Here is a 23,651-nt window from a genome sequence, read left to right on the forward strand (position 1 = left end):
AGCTGCTCCCCCATGCTGCCCTGGATTGCCCCAGCCCTGTTCCCTGTTTCCTCCTTGGTCCTCTGCCTGGCCGCTAACTTGCTTCTGAGAGCTTTCGCTACCTTCCACCCCACGCCACACTCACACACCCAACGTACATAGATAGGCCTTATGTTGACACATACAACCCTCCTAGACACACACAGGTGAGGCGGTTGTGTCTCAGCCTCTCAGGTTTGTGGCATCAAGGCTTTCAGCTGAACATAGGTTTTCTGCATCACTCTGAAGTCACTCATCTAATAAGGACATGGTAAGGGGCTTCTGTTCCATTGTTTTCAAGATAAAACAATTTTAACCTATTACTGTGGCTTGGTATAGGAAACCTTGGTAGCATAATGGTTAAAAGCTATGGCTGCTAAACAAAAGGTCGGCAGTTCAGATCCACCAGGCGCTCCTTGGAAATCACATGGGGCAGCTCTACTCTGTCCTATAGGGTCGCTAGGAGTCGGAATCAACTTGACGGCAGTGGGTTTGGTTTTTTGATTTGGTGGCTTGGTTAAGAAGGGTACAAGAATGAGGTATACCTGTTAGGGTCTTAATTAAATATACAAATTACTCTCTAACTTTTAAGTATAATTCCTCCTATGAAAGGCATCCCTTAAAAAGATGTGAAAATTTCTCCCATTCGAGTGTTTAAATTTACTAAGAAAATCACTTTCATAGAAAACTTCTTTTGGAGAAGACACAAAATATTATAAAATTCAGGAAAATGAGGTCATTTCCATGTTCCAAAGGAGCAAATTCACTGAGCATTCAGCAAATAAAGGGGGAGGGGGCATATTGGATGATCCTCTATTTACAAATATAAAATCCCAAGATGTATTATAGTGTTTTCGGAGCATGCATTGTTGTTCTAAGGCACTACTATCATTAGTGTCATCGTGCCCAGGGGATTCTGTCTCCCACAGCAGTGTCCCCAAGAGCAGTGAGGGGTCCGAGGACAGAGAAAGAATTGATGGGGTTTTCCAGAGGTGGATGGTCGTGATGGAGAGGCCCCAGAGATCCCTAAGAACAAATCCTTGGGCTCATAGGTGAGTCTTCCCAAGACCCAGAGATCAGGTAAATTAACTCTTTTCTCAGAGGTCTCAACCCAAGAGGAAAGTGCCATGCAGCCAACAACATTCACGGCAAAAAGCCCAAGCTCCAGGCCCAGGAAGGTTCCACGACCATCAAAGAGGTCTTTTCCCTCAGCCTCCGCTGAGCAGACCTCTCACTCATCCAGCTACGGTGCTGCTCCAGAGAAGTGATGGGTCAGGAGCCCATACTTCACCCAGGTGCACACAGTCAAGGGTGTGGGCTGTGGCCTGGCAGACCAAAACCTCCTTTGCCCCAGTGGGCAAGATGCTCCTGGTCTTTGAGGCCGAGCTCTCGGAGGAGAGCACAATCGGCTCTGCCCCCAGTCTGGCCAACACAGAGTCCCTTTTCAGTACCCTGGAGCCCTGGCAGGAGGAGGCCCATACCCCAGAGCTCAGCGTCCAGGGGGAGAAGCACGGGGAGAGGCCCCATGCACCTGCCCTGGAATGGCTGGTGACCCGTGAGCACAGCTTCTGCTGTGTGACTTACTGCCACGTGTTTGAGTCCCAGGAGGCTCTGGTGCCCACTCGGAGCATGGCATGAGCCAGCGCTTCAGCTGCCGGGTCTTCTATGAAGAGCTGCTGGAGAGGTGACTGCCGCCCTGATGCTGCCACCAGCTGGCCAGGCATTGCCTGATGGCCGCCAAGAATAGGTAGGTGAGGGAGAAGACAGCAGTCTGCAGGCACCTGGAGAAGCAGCTGGAGATGCAGACAGTGCAGCTGAAGAGGCTGAGGCACCAGCTGGAGAGGCTGCAGAGGCAGGAGGCCTGGCTGCAGAGGGCACTGGCTTAGCACCAAGGCCAGAGGAGGAAGCTCCTGAAGACTCTCTCTCTTTCCCCCTGGGACTGGGAGGAGCAGGGCATGTGGACTAGAAATGTGGGTCCTGTCATCAGCTACCACCCAATAGGTTTGTGGTTTCAACCCACCCAATGGCCCACGTAAGAAAGGCCTGGTGATCTACTTCCTTATTTTCACAGTCATTGAAAACCCTACTGAGTGCAGTTCTACTCTGAAACAAGTGGGGTCTCCATGAGTTGCAATCAACACCATGGCAACCAGTTTTTGGTCTGTCAAGACCTCCATTCAGAGTCCTTTAACTCACCTCCCTGTAAGTACCTCCCCTCCTGTACCTGTGTCCCCACCCTCCCACACCAAGTGCATGGAGATCTTCAGCCCTAGGGGGATCTGGATGGAAGAAGCCCCAGGACAGTTGACTGCAGACACCACGTCCACTCAAACATTCCCCGGGCCTAGGAGAGATGGTGAGGTCTTGGAACCCTGAGGATGAGCACAGCGTAAGTAGGGAAAGAGAAATGGGATTTCAGTAGGACTTGGGAGGCTGAGAGAGAGCCCTGCAAAGACAGCTCTAAGGGAGGTGCAGTAGTGGAGGGGGTGTCACTGAGTTCTTTGCAGTAGGAGGAACCAGAGAGATGGCAGGCTGTGGGGAAACCTGCCTGCAGGTGAGCAGTGGGCATAAAGCCCTAAACCAAGGACTGCAGTTTCTCTTCCCAACAGCCTCCAGGCAAAGGAGAAGGAGGGCCTTTCAGGAGGAGAGAAGGACTGGTAAAGTGGGCTCACCCCATCCACTACTGGCCTCACAGGAGAATTTAGGTTTATGATTAGGATGCATTGCTGTTGCCTCTTTGGGCGAGTATAGTGGGTGATGGTTTGGAAAATTCCATTGGGTGGTCTCCTTTCTGGATAACAGTAGATCCAGTAATTACAGGGTAATTCCTCCACAGCATCTCCCAGCAGGTTAGGGGTAAAGCTTTGGAACTCTTTCTTTTCTTTAAAACAGGTTTTACCCTCTGGGTGTGAACATGTCAATGACATCTGTTTGGTTTTTCTTCTTTCTGTGGTATAACCTGACCTGTCCTGAGGTCAGAGGACTGGAGGAAAAAGCCCGACTGAGATGAAAATAGCAAAAGAGAGGGCGAGGGCTTCTGCCCCTGGGAAAATAGCAAGAAGACGGATGATCAGAGGTGGGGGTGAACAGGGGCCGTTTCAGGCCCAGACTCGATAATGAGCAGAAAAGCCCAAGTTTCAGCCACAACAGCAAGCACTAGGAACTGGGAAACCCTGGAGGTGCCAGGGGTATGTCCTTCCCCTGGGTGATGAGACCCCAAGTGGCACAGGGAAGCCCTCAGGGGCAAGGAAGGGAAGGCAGGGCCTCCAGGACGGGCATTTCCATCCACAGGCTACCCTGTTTGTATTTCTTAGAGTGACAGACTCTCCTGCGAGGGACAGGGTCAGAGGCACAGGAAGCGAGGGCTTTCAGGCGAGGGGAATTCTGCAGTCTCCTGATGATCAAACAGAAAGCCCTGGATGCTCAGAGGTACAAGAGAGTGAGGGGCTGGCATTCCCACAGTGGGTATAGGCTGGCTGAGGAGGGCCTACTGTCCCTAGAGCTATTGGTCAAAATATTTTTCCTTAAAAGCTGCATCTTTCCAGTTAACTTCTTCTATGTTCAGTCTAGGAAAAGGTGTAGCATGCAAAAGGGTAGGTTTTCCAGCAGAGCAACAAGTGGAAGAAAGTGGTAGTGGCACATCAGGGAAAGAGAATCGTCTAGTGGTCTATGAGTTACCTAATGAACTGCACATGGTGTCCAGCCTTCTTCCTTTACTTGTAGGCGTGTACTTGCAAGAGATGTTTGAGGAGTAACCTCATGGACCCTTACAAAATTCTTGGTCATTTCCGGGTGTAGAGACCAGAAGAGCTCATTGTCTCCAAGAACAACCAAGAAATCTGTGCGTCTGAGTGTTGAAACATCTGTGGTGTGCTCTTCTTCCAGTGATTACAGTCCTTGTGTCTGTTGTTAAAGAAATTTCCCCCGTTTAAAAAAAAACCAACAAAAAGTTTTTAAAATATGTATCTATGATGTTTATCAACTTTCAAAGCTCTAAAAGCCTTTTTTATAACACCTCTAAGAATACAGATTCGTATAACGAAAAAGTTACAATCAGGGTCCCACTCTCATACGTAATTTGCTCCTGCTCCCCCAAGGTATCCAATGTTAATAGACACATGTGTATCCTTGCCTACATTTCCCTGCTGGGACACATACACACAGTCACAGGTACACAAGTAGATCTCTTGGTTCATTTGCTTTAATAGGAACTGGGTCGTACTCTACCCACATTGCTCTGTAAACGGACTGATTCCCCGCAGGTCATTAGATGTGGCACTAACACTGCCTTTTTGGGTCTTCTAAGTTTGAACTTGTATTTATACATAAAGCATTTAAATAGATGAGAACAATTACAGTACACATTATCTAGACTCATATATAAAAGCAGTACTAAAATGGAAACGAGTATCATCCACGCTTTTTAAGTACATTCTTCCTGCATGTTCTAACTCAACTTTCTATTAAACTACCCCTTGATTTAGCACCTTCTGCATTCATTCTTAAGCCCACCCCCCATTCTGCTCACACAAGTCAGCCAGATCTTGCAGCTCCTTCAGTGTACAGTCCCTGCCCCCCCGACCCCCGACCACAACCAACACTTCCCCAGGTGGGCTATGCTGGTATTTGACAACTAAGTATCTGGACAAATGCACTGGACAGCTATCTAAGGACTCTGCAAAAGAAATGCTTGACAGTGGTAGGAATCCAGAACACAAAGTAAGTACATTCTGGAGGCTGAAATTAAATGAGCCTAAATTCCGTAATTGCACACCAGTTGTAGACAGAAACAGCTCCAAGAGAAGCCCTCTCTCATACAGAATGGGAAAGAGAAGTGGGTAGGTAGGCAGATGGGCAGACACCTAAACCTCTGAAGGAGGACATCCTTCTCTCTGACCAGAGTGTATGAGGTCCGAAGAGTACAGAGGCATCTCCATTAGGTTTTATCTATCCTACCATTATTTGGCCACATAGGCAGACCCAGCTGCTTAATCACATGGCAGGATGAAGAGATTAAATCCCCAACATTCTTGCCGGTGGACCAGGAAGGCAGCCCCTCAGAAGTCAGAAAGCCTCAGAGAGACAGAGAGGAGGCAGCTCAAGAAAGGGATTTCGTGAAGTCGTGTATGAATTCCCGGTTCACCTTCAGGTTGCGCATGCATAGATCTGATCCTAAGAAGTGTACCAAATCCTTTAAGTGCCATTCTATGGGTTAGAACACTATCTAGGTCCCAAACTGAGTGGCACTCACATAGAGTAAATCTGAATATGTCTGCAAAGGCTTCAAAAACTCAAGTGACATTTGAGCCACAGCATTATACAGGAAATGGGACAGAACATGCAGCCTGAATATAACTGGGTCAATTTCTTGCTAAAACAAACAAAAACTGACATTTTCCATAAGACATGAGCAAGACCAAAAGTCTTGGAATCATAACAGAAAAACTGTAAAAAGCTATTGTAACTGTGCTCTAGGATGTAACAGGAATGCTTTTTTTAAACAAATGGCAAAGTAAATATTATCACCAAAGAAACAGAAGCTATTTACAAACAGTAATTTTTGGTATGAGAAAATTTTACAGGTGAATACAATAATAGAAATTAAAAATTCAGTTGATAGTTTCAACAGCAGAATGTAGACGACATTTTTTGTAGGCGTAGAAAGAAGTATTTGAAAAAATATGGGCTGAACTCTTTCCGATTTTGGTGAAAGACATAAACTTACAGATTCAAGAAGGTCAGGACATGCCAACTAGTTAAATTCAAAGAATTTTATGCCCAAATAAGTCATATTCAACCGCAGAATAACAAAGAAAATGAATCTGCCTAGGAAGAAGCTGGAGAGAAAACGACACGTTTCACAAAGGGAAAACGATCTGAATAACTCTATAGTTTCCAGAAACCATGGAGGTCAAAAGACTGCAACAACATTTTGTCAATGCTGAAAGTAAAGAATCATTAACTCAGAATTTTATAATCAGTGAAAATATCCTTCAGGGATAAAGGAAAAATAATGACATTCTCAGTTAAAGAAACTCTAAGAGAATTCATAACCACCAGACTTAGTCTAAGCACTGAAGGAAGTTCTTCAGGTGGTAGACTTAGAATTTCAGGAATTACGGAAAGCAACAAAAGTGGTAGGAATCTGGGTGAACATACTATGCCAACCCTGGTGTCACGACACAACATGGCACAGGACTCCCCTCTTTGGAAAGTCTTTCCAGCCTATTGGAAACGCTCTGGATTATACTGTTGGTGGCAAATCAGTATTGTTGCTGTTGTTAGGTGCCATCGAGTTGGTTCCGACTCATAGCGACCTTATGCACAACAGAACGAAACTGCCCCGTCCTGTGCCATCCTCACAATCGTTGTTATGCTGCAGCTCATTGTTGCAGCCACTGTGTCAATCCACCTCAATGAGTGTCTTCCTCTTTTCTGCTGACCCTGTACTTTGCCAAGAATGATGTACCTCTCCAGGGACTGATTCCTCCTGACAACAAGTCCAAAGTATGTAAGATGCAGTCTCACAGTCCTTGCTTATAAGGAGTATCCTGATTGTACTTCTGCAAAGACAGACTTGTTTGTTCTTTTGGCAGTCCATGGTATATTCAATATCCTTCGCCAACACCACAATTCATAGGCGTCAATTCTTCTTTGGTCTTCCTTATTCATTGTCCAGCTTTCACATGCATATGATGTGATTGAAAATACCATGGCTTAGGTCAGGGGCACCTTAGTCTTCAGGGTGACATCTTTGCTCTTCAACACTTTGAAGAGGTCCTTTGCAGCAGATTTACCCAATGCAATGCGTCTTTTGATTTCTTGACTGCTGCTTCCATGGCTGTTGATTATGGATCCAAGTAAAATGAAATCCTTGACAACTTCAAGCTTTTCTCCGTTTATCGTGATGTTGCTCTCTGGTCCAGTTGTGAGGATTTTTGTTTTCTTTATGTTGAGGTGCAAACCATACTGAAGGCTGTGGTCGTTGATCTTCATTAGTAAGTGCTTCAAGTCCTTTTCACTCTCAGCAAGCAAGGTTGTGTCATCTGCACAATGCAGGTTGTTAACGAATCTTCCTCCAATCCTGATGCCCCATTCTTCTTCATATAGTCCAGCTTCTCAGATTATTTGCTCAGCATACAGATTGAATTGGTATGGTGAAAGGATACAACCATGATGCACATCTTTCTTGACTTTAAAACAATCAGTATCCCCTTGTTCGGCCTGAATAACTGCCTCTTGATCTATGTAAAGGTTCCTCATGAGCACAATTAAGTGTTCTGGAATTCCCATTCTTCGCAATGTTATCCATAATTTGTTATGATCCACACAGTCAAATGTCTTTGCATAATCAATAAAACACAGGTAAACATCCTTCTGGTATTCTCTGCTTTCAGCCAGGATCCATCTGACATCAGCAATGATATCCCTGGTTCCACATCCTCTTCTGAAACCAGCCTGAATTTCTGGCAGTTTCCTGTCAATATACTGCTGCAGCCGTTTTTGAATGATCTTCAAAAAAACTTTGCTTGCATGTGATATTAATGATATTGTTCTATAATTTCTACATTCGGTTGGATCTTTCTTGGGAATAGGCATAAATATGGATCTCTTCCAGACAGTTGGCCAGGAAACTGCCTTCCATATTTCTTGGCATAGACGAGTGAGCACTTCCAGCGCCGCATCTGTTTGTTGAAACATCTCAATTGATAGTCTGTCAATTCCTGAAGCTTTGTTTTTCGCCAATGCCTTCAGAGCAGCTTGGACTTCTTCCTTCAGGACCATTGGTTCCTGATCATATGCTACCTCTCAAAGTGGTTGAACATCAACTAATTCTTTTTGGTATAATGAGTCATTACACCAAAAAATCAGTATTAGAGAATGAAATTAACTTTGAAAATACATGAGAGATGTCTGTAGTCACATCTGGTGTATAAACTGGATAATAACATTTTGAACCCCTAAAGAGAGGTGGTAACAACAACAAAAAAGTCTGAATTCCCATGTGGCCGTGAGCCAGCTCTGAAGGCCTTCCCCAGAGAGGCATTTGAAACGTGCCTGGGACAATGGCAGCACCAGGTAATGTAGGATATAAACCTCCCATCTAGCCTTCTCTGAGGGGCAATCACTCGCTTAAGTACCAAGCTTGGTGCCTAATACGTAGTCATTCTGTAGACAGTCTAGCTAAGAATTAGAATGCTTCCTGGAGTGGAAAATATTTTATATGCATGACATAAACAAGTGACTTGAGGACAAAGTTTAATAGTAAACCAAGGCATTTCCCATCAGTCCTTACCTGAGAGGGTCTTTGTAAGGATTTCCTGTAGCTCAGGAAAAGGAATATAGTAAACTCTGCCTTCTTTTTACCACTTCCCTCCTCAAGAAACAGGAACTGGTGCTAACATGTCAGGCGTCAAGCCCCAAACTCCTCTCCTCTTCCCGTATCTAAGTTGTGTAATAAAACCAGACAGTCAGCTGTGAGAAGATGAATCCAGGAAGTATTTCCAGTCTGTGACACATTTGCCTTCCAATGATATACTGTTCTAAATCGCTAGACCAGCAGAGGAGCTCTGGTCCTCTGACCTGAGAGGAGGACAGGGTGGGGTTGGCAGAGCCTTCTTGACCATCATTTGCCCCGAGAGGCTTTGGAGGCTTGTTCATGACATAACTCAAAGGCAGTACTGCCCAGTTGCATAAGTGCAGAAAAAGACTTTCTCCTTTGAAGGAAAAAAGGGCCCAGGAGTGGCAGGTGTGAGGCTTTTCCCCTTAGGTCAGCTTTTTGGCTTCATGACACTGGCCTCTGGCCACCTTCACAACAGGGCCTCTCTAACTCATTCCCCTCTCTCCCTCTCAAATTCCCCCAGCACCCTGAGCTGCGCCTTCTGCCAGTTCAAAGACATCGTTTCAGTAGCTCCTTGCTCCCTGCTGTGGGGCAGGTTTTCAGCCTGTTGGGCACAAACCCACAGTGCCCTTAAACGTCCTTCAAAGAAACACTGCTGAGGGGACATGATGGCCTTACATGCAGATGGAGAGAATTTTTGCTGGGGGTGGGTCACTGGCTTCAGAAAGTCTCAGCATCTTCTAAGTGGCTCTGAACCTCGGTGTGTTGACCGTCCACTACACAGGCCCAGGAAGCCCCGGAAGGATTCTTAGACCTTAATCTAACCCAGCACTTCAGAAACCCTCAGGGGGTGACAGCAGTGATATTCCCGGTGATCTTTATTCTAAAACTCTCAAAGCAGTTGATACAGTCTTAAAAGGTGGGTAATGAGAAAGCTTGGGACCACGGGACGGTGGCAAAAGGAGGAGGATCCTGTCACTCCCTCTGGGGTCTTGATCAGGCCTTCCTTCCCTCCCTCCCTCCCTGCCTGCCTCCCTCCCTTTCTTTCTTTCTAATGAATCTTTGCCTCCAAAACCAAAAAAAAAAAAACCAAACCCACTGCTGTCAAGTCAATTCCCACCCACAGTGACCCTAGAGGACAGAGTAGAACTGCCCCATGGGGTTTTCAAGGAGCACCTGATGGATTTGAATTGCTGACCTTTTGGTTAGCTGCTATATCACTTAACCACTGCTCTACCCAAGCAGACACTGCTAAAGTTGAATTTCTCTCTATTAATTCGTGATCCTTAAGGCAAATCTGGAGCCTGGAGCTCTGTTTGATAATTCCTCTTTAGTCTGCGCAGACAAGAGTCTGCTCACAGCCAATGATGAGAGTGAAGGAAACAAAGTCCCTAGCCCAGACCAGGGCAGGCTTTGCTGCTCCCCAAACTGGGGAGCCCTTCCAAGCCCACAGCACAGGCTGTGAGTCCAGCCTGGAGTGAGGGGGGCGGGAAGAGGGGGCAGGCAGTGTAGCCTCTGTGGCTTTGGTTTCTCCTCCTGGAAGGGCACCCCCTGGCTTCCCATGGGCGGACCCCAAGTCTGTGGGTGACCACAGCTCACCCACCCTTCCTGGGTCCTCGTTTGGACCCACGTCCTGATGTGCCTCATGCCCTCCTATCAGCATAAATGCTGTGATCAGGCGGGGCAGAACTCAGGTAAGCACCCTGGGCCTTGCCCTCCATGGCTGTTGGCTTCCCCTCCTTCTGCGGGTCTGGCAGCCCGGCGGGGGTCTGAGGAATTCTTGGGGCTGGATGGGCTGGGCCTGTCACAAAACGCATAAGAGGCCAGGCTCTGTGCCACAGTCCCATGGGCTTCCAGTGGGGCGGCTAGGGACTTCGCACCCCTCTCTGCACAGTCCCCCCCCCCGACCCCCCGCCAACAGCCCAACCGCGGCCCACCCTGCCTTCTGGTTCTAGACGTGCCTTCTCTTGCTGCATAACTGCAGCTGGGCACCGCACACACACAAGAGTCAATCCCAGCTGGCTTAACGACCTGAACATAAAATGCACAACTTTAAAACTACCAGTTGTCTGAAGAAGGAAAGGATGAAAAAAAGAAAATAAAAAATTTTTTAGAAAATAGTATTAGAAGACTGTATCCTCACATTATGGACTAAAGGAGGCTGTGGACACAAAACTCGTTGGATAGCATACTGTTATATCTTTGTTTGCAAATAAGTCTTAGATAAAGGGATTGGTACCAGGAAGAGTTCCGGAGTCTGACTGGAAAATAGAGGAACTCTGGGATTGATTAATTGGCCTGAATAAGGCTGAAAACAGTGAAAATCAAGACGGTATGCCCAGGATATGCAGTGGAATTTTTTCTAATTAGTACCAGAAGAGGCCATTAACCACTAAACAAAATGGACCAGTAGCTAAAAAACTCCATACAATGAAAACAGTAGGCCCAGACAATTTTCAGGTGGGATATACTCATGGTCATATTTTGGCTCTTGTGGACTTGCTCTATTTTTCTTCAGTTTCAGCTTGAACTTGCATATGAGCAATTGATAGTCTGTTCCACAGTCAGCCCCTGGCCTTGTTCTGACTGACGATATTGAGCTTTTCTATGGTCTCTTTCCACAGATGTAGTCAATTTGATTTTTGTGTGTTCCATCTGGCGAGGTCCATGTGTATATAGTCACCATTTATGCTGGTGAAAGAAGGTGTTTGCAATGCAGAAGTCGTTGGTCTCGCAAAATTCTGTCATTCAATCTCCGGCATTGTTTCTGTCACCAAGGCCATATTTTCCAACTACTGATCCTTCTTCGTTTCCAACTTTCACATTCCAGTCGCCAGTAATTATCAATGCATCTTGATTGCATGCTCGATCAATTTCAGACTGCAGAAGCTGATAAAAATCTTCTATTTCTTCATCTTTGGCCCTAGTGGTTGGTGCATAAATTTGAATAACACTTGTATCAGCTGGTCTTCCTTGTATGTGTATGGATATTATCCTATCGTTGACAGCACATAAATTTGAATAATAGTTGTATCAGCTGGTCTTCCTTGTAGGTGTATGGATATTATCCTATTGCTGACAGCGCTGACAGCGTTGTACTTCAGCATAGATCTTGAAAAGTTCTTTTTGACAATGAATGCAACACCATTCCTCTTCAAGTTGTCATTCCCAGAATAGTAGATGATATGATTGTCCGATTCAAAATGGCCCATACCAGTCCATTTCAGCTCTCTAATGCCTAAGACATGAATGTTTATGCATTCCATTTCATTTTTGATGATTTCCAATTTTCCTAGATTCATACTTTGTACAGTCCAGGTTCCAATTATTAATGGATGCTTGCAGCTGTTTCTTCTCATTTTGAGTCGTGCCACATCAGCAAATGAAGGTCCAGAAAGCTTTACTCCATCCATGTCATTAAGGTCAACTCTACTTTGAGGAGGCAGCTCTTTCCCAGTCATCTTTTGAGTGCCTTCCAACCTGGGGGGCGCATCTTTCAGCACTATATCAGACAATGTTCCGCTGATATTCTTAAGGTTTTCACTGGCTAATGCTTTTCAGAAGTAGACTGCTGGGTCCTTCTTCCTAGTCTGTCTTAATCTGGAAGCTCAGCTGAAACCTGTCCTCCATGGGTGACCCTGCTGGTTTCTGAATACCGGTGGCATATCTTCAAGCATCACAGCAACATGCAAGCCCCCACAGTATGACAAACTGACAGACACGTGAAGAATAGGTTTGACGCACTGAACACTAGTGACCGGAGACCAGATGAGTTGTGGAATGACATCAAGGACATCATATATGAAGAAAGCAAGAGGTCAATGAAAAGACAGGAAAGAAAGAAAAGACCAAGACGGATGTCAGAGGAGACTCTGAACCTTGCTCTCGAACATCGAGCAGCTAAAGCAAAAGGAAGAACTGATGAAGTAAAAGAACTGAACAGAAGATTTCAAAGGGTGGCTGGAGAAGACAAAGTAAAGTATTATAAAGATATGTGCAAAGAACTGGAGATGGGAAACGAAAAGGGAAGAACACGCTCGGCACTTCTTAAGCTGAAAGAAGTGAAGAGAAAATTCAAGCCTCGAGTTACAATAGTGAAGGATTCTATGGGGAAAATATTAAATGACATAGGAAGCAACAAAAGAAGATGGAAGGAATATAGAGTCGTTATACCAAAAAGAATTAGTCGATGTTCAACCATTTCAAGAGGTGGCATATGATCAGGAACTGGTGGTACTGAAGGAAGAAGTCCAAGATGCTCTGAAGGCATTGGTGAAAAACAAGGTTCCAGGAATTCATGGAATATCTATTGAGATATTTGAACAAACAGATGCAGCGCTGGAGGTGCTCACTCATCTATGCCAAGAAATATGGAAGACAGCTTCCTGGCTAACTGACTGGATGAGATCCATATTTATGCCTATTCCCAAGAAAGGTGATCCAACCAAATGTGGAAATTATAGAACAATACCACACACAAGCAAAATTTTGCTGAAGATGATTCAAAGACGGCTGCAGCAGTATATTGACAGGAAACTGCCAGAAATTCAGGCCGGTTTCAGAAGAGGACGTGGAACCAGGGATATCATTGCTGATGTCAGATGGATCCTGGCTGAAAGCAGAGAATACCAGAAGGATGTTTACCTGTGTTTTATTGACTATGCAAAGACATTTGACTGTGTGGATCATAACAAATTATGGATAACATTGCAAAGTGTTCTGGGAATTCCAGAACACTTAATTGTGCTCATGAGGAACCTTTACATAGATCACAAGTCAGTTGTTTGGACAGAACAAGTGGATACTGATTGGTTTAAAGTCAGGAAAGGTGTGGGTCAGGGTTGTATTCTTTCACCATACTTATTCGATCTGTATGCTGAGCAAATAATCTGAGAAGCTGGACTATATGAAGAAGAATGGGGCATCAGGATTGGAGGAAGATTCGTTAACAACCTGCATTATGCAGATGACACAACCTTGCTTGCTGAAAGTGAAGAGGACTTGAAGCACTTACTAATGAAGATCAAAGACCACAGCCTTCCGTATGGATTATGCCTCAACATAAAGAAAACAAAAATCCTCACAAATGGACCAATGAGCAACATCATGATAAATGGAGAAAAGATTGAAGTTGTCAAGGATTTCATTTTACTTGGATCCACAATCAACAGCCGTGGAAGCAGCAGTCAGGAAATTGAAAGACGCATTGCATTGGGCAAATCTGCTGCAAAGGACCTCTTTAATGTGTTGAAGAGCAAAGATGTCACCTTGAAGACTAAGGTGTTCCTGACCCAAGCTATGGTATTTTCAATCACATCATATGCATGTGAAAGCTGGACAGTGAATAAGGAAGACCAAAGAAGAATTGACGCCTTTGAATTGTGGTGCTGGAGAAGAATATTGAATATACCATGGACTGCCAAAAGAATGAACAAATCTGTCTTAGGAGAAGTACAACCAGAATGCTCCTTAGAAGCAAGGATGGTGAGACTGCATCTTACATACTTTGGACGTGTTGTCAGGAGGGATCAGTCCCTGGAGAAGGACATCATGCTTGGGAAAGTACAGGGTCAGCGGAAAAGAGGAAGACCCTCAACGAGGTGGATTGACACAGTGGCTGCAACAATGAACTCAACCATAACAACGATTGTGAGGATAGCTCAGGACCAGGCAGTGTTTCGTTCTGTAGTGCACAGGGTCGCTATGAGTCGGAACTGACTGGTCCACACTTAACAGCAACAACAAGATAATTTTCAGGCGGGTTACCACCAAAAATGCAAGGAACAGGTAATTTTAAATTTGTGCATAGGTCACAAAGAATAGAAAACCATGAGACACTCCTCCAACTGGATCTTAAGGCTAGTTTAATAATGATAACAATTTAAAGAAGGATGGCATAAGAAAGAGTTATAGGACAAGCACACTAAGTAACTGAGATGCAAAAACCTACATAAAGTGCCGGCAAAGGAAATCCAGCTAAGAATAAACCATGTAATATGCCATGATCAAGGTGGTTTATTGTTGGCCTGCAAGTTTGAGGGAATATTAAAGAGTTCATAATTTAATTCACCACATGCATAAGTGAAAGAAGAAAAGACATGTTCGCCTCAAGAAATGGCGACAAAGCAGTTGATAAAATCTAGTCACTCTGAGAGATAAGGACTCTGAGCAAACATGGAACAGAATAGACATTCCCTAACCTGGAAAACTACAACTAATATGGTACTTATGTGAAATGTTGGGTATTTCCTTTGAAATTAGCAATAAAATTAGAATGCTTTCTATTATTTATTAAGCATTGTAAATGGAGATCTAAGTTCGTACAATAAGACAGGAAAGAAAAGGCATAACTTTTATTATACATACATATTACCGAGCAGTATCTATAGGAAAAAATTTAAACTATGGAAAGTATCATAATTAATGAAAGTAAATTATAAATATAAAAAGTCCTCATGGCACAGTAGTTACGTGTTCCGCTGCTAAGCGAAAGGTCGGTAGTTCAAATGCACCAACCACTCCTCGGGAGAAAGATGCGGCAGCTGGCTTCTATAAAAATTTACAGCCTTGGAAACCGTATGGGGCAGTTCTACTCTGTCCTACAGGGTCACTATGAAAAATATATTTTCAGCACAATTAAAAATCAACCAATCAATAAAATTTTTATCCATCAGCATGAAGCTGATCCTGTCATAGCTCTTAGGTGAAAGCAGAGGACACTGATAGGAAGAGCAGGATTCTGGTGGGCCTCACCAAGGAGGAAGAGGGCAGTGCTAGTTCAGTGGTAGAATTGTTGCCTTCCATGTCCGTAAAAACCCATTGCTGTGGAGTCGATAGCGACCCTACAGGACAGAGCAGAATTGCCACATAGGATTTCCAAGGAGCACCCGGTAGATGTGAACTGCTGATCCTTTGGTTAGCAGCCATAGCACTTAACCATGACACCACTAGGTTTTCCATGCAGCAGACCCCAATTCAGTTCAATTCAATTCAATTCCTGGCCAGTGCACCCCAAGCACAATCACCACCCATCTGTCACTGTAGGCTTGTGTGTTGCTGTGTTGCAGAACAGGTTTCAGCAGAGCTTCCAGACTAAGATGAATGAGAAAGAAAGGGCTGGTGATCTATTTCTGAAAATCAGCCAGTGAACACACTATGGATCACAAAGGTCCCATCCCATTATGTATGGTGTTGCCAGGAGTCAGAGGCTGACTAAACAGCAGCTAACACCAACAACTAATACCAAGGAGGAAAGAACATTATCTTACATTGGGCTGAATTTATCATCAGTGGTGCCTGTGTGAGTTACTATAACAAAAAAAACACGACAATTTGGTGGCTTTAAAAGAGAGGTGTATTTTCTCACAGTTCAGGAGGCTAGAAGTCTGAATTCAGAGCATAGATCTAGGGGGAGGTCCTTCAGCCTCTATTTTAGCTTCTAGAAACTGCCAGCAATTCTTAGAGTTCCTGAGCTGTAGATGCATTTGTATCCACCATCTGCCTTCCTCTCCCCCTCATGTGTCTTTGTGTCTATTCTACACATTTTAATAGCTCAGAAGTGACCAGGTTTAGGACCCAGGACCCACCATACACTGGTATGGCCTCATTAATGACATAACAACAACAACAAAAAAGCCCAAATCCAAACCTGTTGCCGTTGCACCAATTCTGACTCATAGTGACCCTACAGGACAGAGCAGAACTACCCCATAGAGTTTCCAAGGAGCACCTGGTGGATTCAAACTGCTGACCTTTTGGTTAGCAGATGTAGCTCTTAACCACTATGCCACCAGCGTTTCCAAAGGAACCCGTTATTTCCAAACAGGTTCATTTTTACTACTGAAGGCGTTAGAATTTGAACACATATTTCTGTGGGACACAATTCAGTCCATAACACTACCCTTACCAGATATCCTGAATTGAGAGTCCTAGCATGAGCAGCTGAGAGTGATTCTAATTCTTTGCTACATTAGTTGGCTAAAACTTGCCTCAAAGGTTGCCCATAGGAATGTTGGAGCAATTCATTAGGTAAGACCCAGTCAGACTTTTCTAAACATATCTATTGTGTGGAAGAAAACACATACCATCATCATGGCAGTCTTGAGAAGTTCATTAATAAGAGTGGACTAGTGTTTGGAACCAAGAATTGTTTCACGGCTTTGATAACATAGCATAGCTGTTAGACGTCCACATGGAGATGTCAGGTAATAATACTAACAGCTAACACTTACTGAGTACATGCACTGGTGCCAGGACTCTTGTAAGTGCTTCTCCTTTCTTCAGATATTTGCTCTGCATGACAGCCATATGAGGAATGTGTCCTTATAATGCACATTTTATAGATGAAGATGTCGATACAGAGAGTTAGGCAGACATTTGAATATTTGAGTCTAGACCCAGGTGGAGTTGAAATGGCTGCATGTATAAACCTTGACTTCCTCAGCTGCAGACAGAGAGCTGTGTACTCACTGAGGCATCCTAGAGAGAGGGTGTCAATAGAAAGAGAGGAGTAAGCACTGAGCCTGAGGACATTCTGTTATCTAGAAGCCTGCCAGGTGAACGGCAGCCAAGAGAGCTCTCTGAAGTCCAGTGTGGTTCCTGGAGGGTGGTCTGTCCTTTCTCTCTGCTGCATTTCCCCAGTTCTTCTCCCACCACAACTGGCTTGTCCCCTTCACAATGGCAGGGACAGTGTGTGCTTTCACCACTCACCAAGAACCCAAGATTACAATAACATTGGTATGAAAAGCAGAATTATACGGTTGGAAGTTCAGTGGTCACATGCAGCCAGCTGGAAAAAGAAAAAAGCAAATAAGTAAAGGGAGAAGACCGTGAGCCAGAGGAGTGGGAGAAATGAAGTATTTCCCGAGTGCTATGTAAGGCCGGGCGTCTGCTGATGGCATGTAGTTACTCACTTAAACCTAGATGGACACAATGAGTGGGACAGACATCGTTATCAACTTTCATCACACAAACGTTTTATTGATTTTAACAGTAACATGTCATAAAAACAAATGAGAATGTAGAGAAAGGTATAATAAAAGGATACATCTCATCAATTGAGTACTATTATTTTGCCTTAGCCGCTGCTCATTTTTGTTGTTCTTGTAAATATACCACACAACTTTTGCCAACTGAACAAGCTGTACAGGTATATAATTTATTTACAGCAATTACATTAATCAGCTCTGCAACCCTACCCTTAATCAGTGTGATTTTTCCATCACCATAAACCAAAACTGTGCTCTGTATGCAATAACGCCCCTTTATTTCTGCCCCCCTGCCCCTGATAACGCCTAATAAACTTTTGTCTCTATATATTTGCCTGTTCTTGTAAAAGGCAGGCTTTTGGACCTGAAAGTTCATGACAAGCCGCAGAGTGAATTCATGTTGTAGCAGAAGTTATTTGCAAGACATACATAGTACTATGGACTTGGTTCTAGAATATATAAAGGACGATCCATAAAAAAAAAAAAAGTTCAATGGAAAGATGAAAAAATACTTGAACGCTCTATAAAAGATTTTATATGGCCAATATACATATGAAAATGGACTAAACTTCATTAGTTATCACAGAAATTCTAATAAAAAGTCACAGTGTAATACTATCCCCACACACCAGAATGGCTAAAATGAAAAAGATGGAAATGCCAACTATTTGGTAGAACACGGAGCAAATGGAATTCTAATCTACTGCTAGTGGAAATGTAAATTGATACAGCCACTTTAGAAATGTTTTGACTGTATCTACTAAAGCTGTGAACATACATATATCCTATGACCCAGCAATTCTACTTCTAGATATATACACAATAGGAATGTTACATATGTTCACCAAAGCACATACTTCTAAGCATCTGCTAAGGAATGAATGCCCTCCTTATGAATACCTAACTTTTTTTTTTTAATTGTACTTTAGATGAAGATTTACAGAACTAGCTTCTCATTAAATAGTTAGTACCCATATTGTTTTATGACATTGGTTACCAAGCCCATGACACGTCAACACTCTCTCTTCTTGACATTGGGCTCCCTATTACCTTTCCTGTCCCTTCCTGCCTTCTAGTCCTTGCCCCTGGGCTGGTATGCCCCTTGAGACTCGTTTTGTTTATGGGCCTGCCTAATCTTTGGCTGAAGGGTGAGGTCCCAGTGACTCCATTACTGAGCTAAAAGGGTGTCCTGGGGCCATACTCTTGGGATTTCTCCAGTCTCTGTCAGGCCAGTAAGTCTGGTCTTTTTTTGTGAGTAAGAATTTCTACATTTTTCTCCAGTTCTGTCCTATATGCCTAGCTTTTGAAGCATTATTCTCCATCTATTGTAAGGTGATGTCCATATATAGTGATATGCTTATATAGAAAAGTCTAGAGCTTTCTGTGTAATTCAAGAGCAAATCTCTAGAGGCTTACGTTCTTACAGTTTCTGTTGCCTCTGGAGATACTGCTTCTATCTGTCCTTCTGCTGGGCTGTACCACATGGAACCAGTTATAAAATCCAACCCCATCTTAAAAAATTCAGAAAAGTCCTACTCACACAAATTTTTTATTGGCTATAGGAAGAGGTGTGTAGATAAGATAGAGAACGGATTTATATTGCAGCAAACCAAAAGCTTAAAATGAAATGGCTGAGAATGGCAGGCCTCCTTTTGTAAACAAACAAACAAAAAAGGAATATGGGAAAATGTAGTTAAGATATGAGTTACACAAAATGGCAAAAAGGAGTGTTTGCAGCAATTTGGTAATCACTTAGATGATCTGTAAAAATATTTTCATCCTTTTTTTCATAGCATACTGGAAATGAAATTTCAAAAGGATCAAACATTTAAATTAAAATATGCAACCATGAAAATATTAGAAGAAACTACGAGAGTTTTTGTTTTGGTTTTAATCAGTGAAAAAGAAAGGCTTTCCAAAAATCCCAAAGGTATGAAAGCTAAAACTGGTAAGATAGATGGATCTTTGGCATACCAAAACTATATGAAGAAAGTAAAAATACAGGGAAAAAAGTGAAAAAAAAAAATTGCAGGGTAAGGATTTGAATAGGGATTTCTCCAAAGAAGATATAAAAATGGCCGATAAGCAGATAAAAAGAAGCTCAGCCTCATTAGTCATTAGGAAAATGCAAATCAAAACCAAAATGCAAAGGTCTAATCTCTAAAATCTACAAGAAAATCCAATACCTCTACAACAAAAAGACAATTCAATTAAAAAATGGGCAAAGGAAATGAACAGACACTTCACCAAAGAAGACATTCAAGCAGCCAACAGACACATGAGGAAATGCTCACGATCTCTAGCCACCAGAGAAATGCAAATGAAAACCACAATGCATACCATCTCACACAGGCATTACTGGCATGAATCAATGAAAAACAAAAAATAACAAATGTTGGAGAGGCTGCGGGGAGATCGGAATTCTTATGCACTGCTGGTGGGAATGCAAAATGATACAACCTTTTTGGAAAACGATATGGCACTTCCTTAGAAAGCTATAAGTAGAAGTACCATATGATCCAACAATCCCACTCCTAGGAATATATCCTAGAGAAATAAGAGTCGTCACACGAATAGATGTATGTACACCCATGTTCATCGCAGCATTGTTCACAATAGAAAACAATGGAAACAACCTAGATGCTCATCAACAGATGAATGGATAAACTGTGGTACATACACACAATGGAGTATTACGTAACGCTAAAGAACAACAATGAATCTGTGAAGCATCTCATAACGTGGATGCATCTGGAGGACATTATGCTGAGTGAGATAAGTCAACCACAAAAGGACAAATACTGTATGAGACCACTACTATAAAAACTAATGACAGGGTTTACATACAAAAAGAAACAATATTTGATGGTTACAAGGGAGGGGAGGAGTGGGGCTGGAAAAACACTTAATAGACAATATATAAGTGGTAACTTCGGTGAAGGGTAAGACAGTACACAATACTGGGGATGCCAGCACAACCTGTACAAGGCAAGCCCATGGTAGCTCCATAGACACATCCAAACTCCCTGAGGGACCGAATTGCTGGGCTGAGGGCTTTGGGGACCATGGTCTCAGAGAACATCTAGCTCAACTGGCATAACAGAGTTTATAAAGAATACATTCTACATTCTACTTTGATGAGTAGCATCTGGAGTCTTAAAAGCCAGTAAGCGGCCATCCGGGATACTCCACTGGTTTCTCCCCTTAGGGAGCAAGGAAGAATGAAGAAAACTAAAGACATAAGGGAAAGATTAGTCCAAAGGACTAATGGACCACATCTACCACAGCCTCCACCAGACTGAATCCAGTACAACTAGATGGTGCCTGACTACCACCACTGACTGCTCTGACAGGGATCACAATAGAGCGTCCTGGTCAGAGCTGGAGAGAAATGTAGAACAAAATTCTAACTCAAAAGGAAAGATCAGACTTGCTGGCCTGACAGAGCCTGGAGAAACCCTCAGAGTATGGCCCCGGACACCCTTTCATCTCAGTAATGAGGCCACTCCTGAGGTTCATGCTTCAGTAAAAGGTTGAACAGACCCATGGAACAAAATAAGATGAAAGGGGTGCACCAGTCCTGAGGCAGGGAGTGGAAGGTAGGAGGGAACAGAAAAGCTGGTAATGGGGAACGCAGGGTTGAGAATGGAGAGTACTGACATGTCGTGGGGTTGTTAACCAATGTCATACAACAATGTGTGTACTAACTGATGAGAAACTAGTTTGTTCTGTAAACCTTCATCTAAAGTGCAATAAAAAATAATAATTAAAAAAAAAACCAAACTGCACTATCATTTCAAAACCACTAAGATGCCTAAAATCACTAGGATGGACAAGAAGAAGTGTTGGTGAGGATGCGGAGAAATTGGAACCCTCATACATTGCTGCTGGAAGTGTAAAATAATTCAATTGCTTTGAAAAACAGTTTGGCAGTTCCTCAGAAGTTAAACACAGAATTACCATATGACATAGCAATTCCACTCCTAGGTATGTACCCAGGAAAATTGAAAGCATGTTCACATACAAACGTATATAAGAATGTTCATAGCAGCATTCTTCATAACAGTCAAAATGTGGAAAGAACCCAAATGTCATGAATAGATAGACAAGATGAGGTATATTCACAAAATGGAATATTATTCACCCATTAAATGGCACCAAGTACTGACATATGACACAATATGGATGAATCTTGAGAAGATTATACTAAGTGAAAGAAGCCAAACACAAATGATCGCATAGTGTCTGATTCCATTAACACGAAATGTCCAGGACAAACCAACACAGACAGAAAGTAGATGAGTGGCTGCTGTGGCTTGGAGGAAAGGGATAATGAGAGTGACTGCTAATATATATGGCTTTTATTTACAGGGTACTGAAAATACTCTGGAACTAGACGGTGGTTAACTGTTGCACAATTCTGTCCATATACTAAAAACCATGGAATTGTGCACATTTTAAAAGGCAATGTTATGGCAGGTGAATTATATCTCAGTAGAAATATTTGTGACTCCTAAAAGACTAACTTTTAAAAAAATTATGCTTTAAGTGAAAGTTTACAAATCAAGTCGATCTCTCATAGAAACATTTATATACGCCCTGCTATATACTCCTAGTTGCTCTCCCCACAATGAGACAGCACACTCCTTCTCTCCACCCTGTATTCCTGTGTCCATTTAGCCAGCTTCTGTCCCCCACTTTGACTTCTCATCTCCCCTCCAGACAGGAGCTGCCTACACAGTCTCATGTGTCTACTTGAGCCAAGAAGCTCACTCCTCACCGGTATCATTTTCTATCTTATAGTCCAGTCCTGCTCCATCAGGGATTCTCTGTTGTGTTCCCTGTCAGGGCAATCATCAGTTGTGGCTGGGCACCATCTAGTTCTTCTGGTCTCAGGCTGATGTAGTCTATGATTTATGTGGAGCTTTCTGCTAAAAAGCTAACTTTTCAATTAAATATATACCCCAGTCCAACCCCTATAAATCAGTAGGGAAAAAACAACCCAGTTTTAAAATGTCTCCCTCCAAACAAAGTGAAGGGTGTGCATTCAACTAGTACACCTTATCTTTTTCTATCCCTTTATTATACAAGTTCTGTTCTGATTTTATACAACTCTGAGTTATAGGAGTAATAGTCTCCATTTCCTTATCCCTGTTTTCACACTACATAAAGACAGCAACACCATGGTTTTTATAAAAACTCACCCATACTCATTCACTTAAATCATTTTTGAGCAATTCTTAGGTGCCTGGCACCAGCATACTCTTGACAAACACAACAAACAAGTTCCTGCCTGCATGGACCTTCTATTTTTGTGAAGCTTGCAGATGATAAACCGGACAAACAGCACAAAATGTTACCTAACATCAGGTGGGAAGACGTGTAATTTTGGAGGTGTCCCAAGGTGTGTCTCTCTCATGAAGAGTTCTCTTTCCTCTGAACCCAGTGAAAGTAAGCATTTCGAAGCAATTGTGGGCTCAATAAATATGAAAAAGAGATTTCATTTCAGTTTCATTTTGTTGGTTTTACCTGCTACCCTCTCAACATTTTTTTAAACATCCTTCTGCAGCTGACATCAACCTCCCGCTCCATTTTGTGATCTGATGTAATTACCTATGTGTTGTAAAATCCTAACCTCTATGATGTTAATGAGGCAGAATTAGAGGCAGTTATGTTAACGAGGCAGGACACAATTTACAGAATTAGGTTGTATCTTGAGTAAGTTTCTTTTGAGATATAAAAGAGAGAAGCGAGCTGAGAAAAAGATGTGCTTTGAGTGGAGTGCATCCTTTGGTTCCGCGGTCCCTCACTTTGAAGCTCCTAGGCCAGGGGAAGATTGATGACAATGACCTTCCCTCAGAGTCGACAAAGATAGAAAGCTTTTTCCTAGAGCTGGCACCCTGAATTCAAACTTCTGGCCTCTCAAACTGTGAGACAATAAATTTCTGTTTGTTAAAGCCATCCACTTGTGATATTTCTGTTATAGCCACACTAGATAACTAAAAAACCTATATAAAACAAAAGCCAACAAAATTGTCTTAAATATATGTATACACACACACATTTTTCAACCTAAAAAAGTTTTATATTCTTGTTATAACACATTTAACAATAGACATTTGTATACAGAAGGTATAATGAGAGCCATCCCCACATATATAATATTTACCTGCTCCCCCAAGGTGTGCTATGTTCAAAGACACATATATATTCTGTCATACATTTCTTTTTGCTGGGACACATAGATAATAGTCACAGGTACACTTGTAGATGTGTTGGTTTATTTGCTTTTATGGAAATTAAGT

General features: G+C 43.0%; 1 protein-coding gene across 1 annotated transcript in view; it reads right to left on the reverse strand.

The window, feature by feature from the left end:
- The window catches only part of LOC126058685 (translation initiation factor IF-2-like), a 255,299-nt gene that overhangs the window by 50,844 nt on the left and 180,804 nt on the right, over positions 1-23,651 (reverse strand). The gene's annotated exons all lie outside the window — the stretch shown is intronic.

Source organism: Elephas maximus, chromosome 15 (genome assembly GCF_024166365.1).
Source record: "Elephas maximus indicus isolate mEleMax1 chromosome 15, mEleMax1 primary haplotype, whole genome shotgun sequence".
NCBI classification, from domain to species: domain Eukaryota; kingdom Metazoa; phylum Chordata; class Mammalia; order Proboscidea; family Elephantidae; genus Elephas; species Elephas maximus.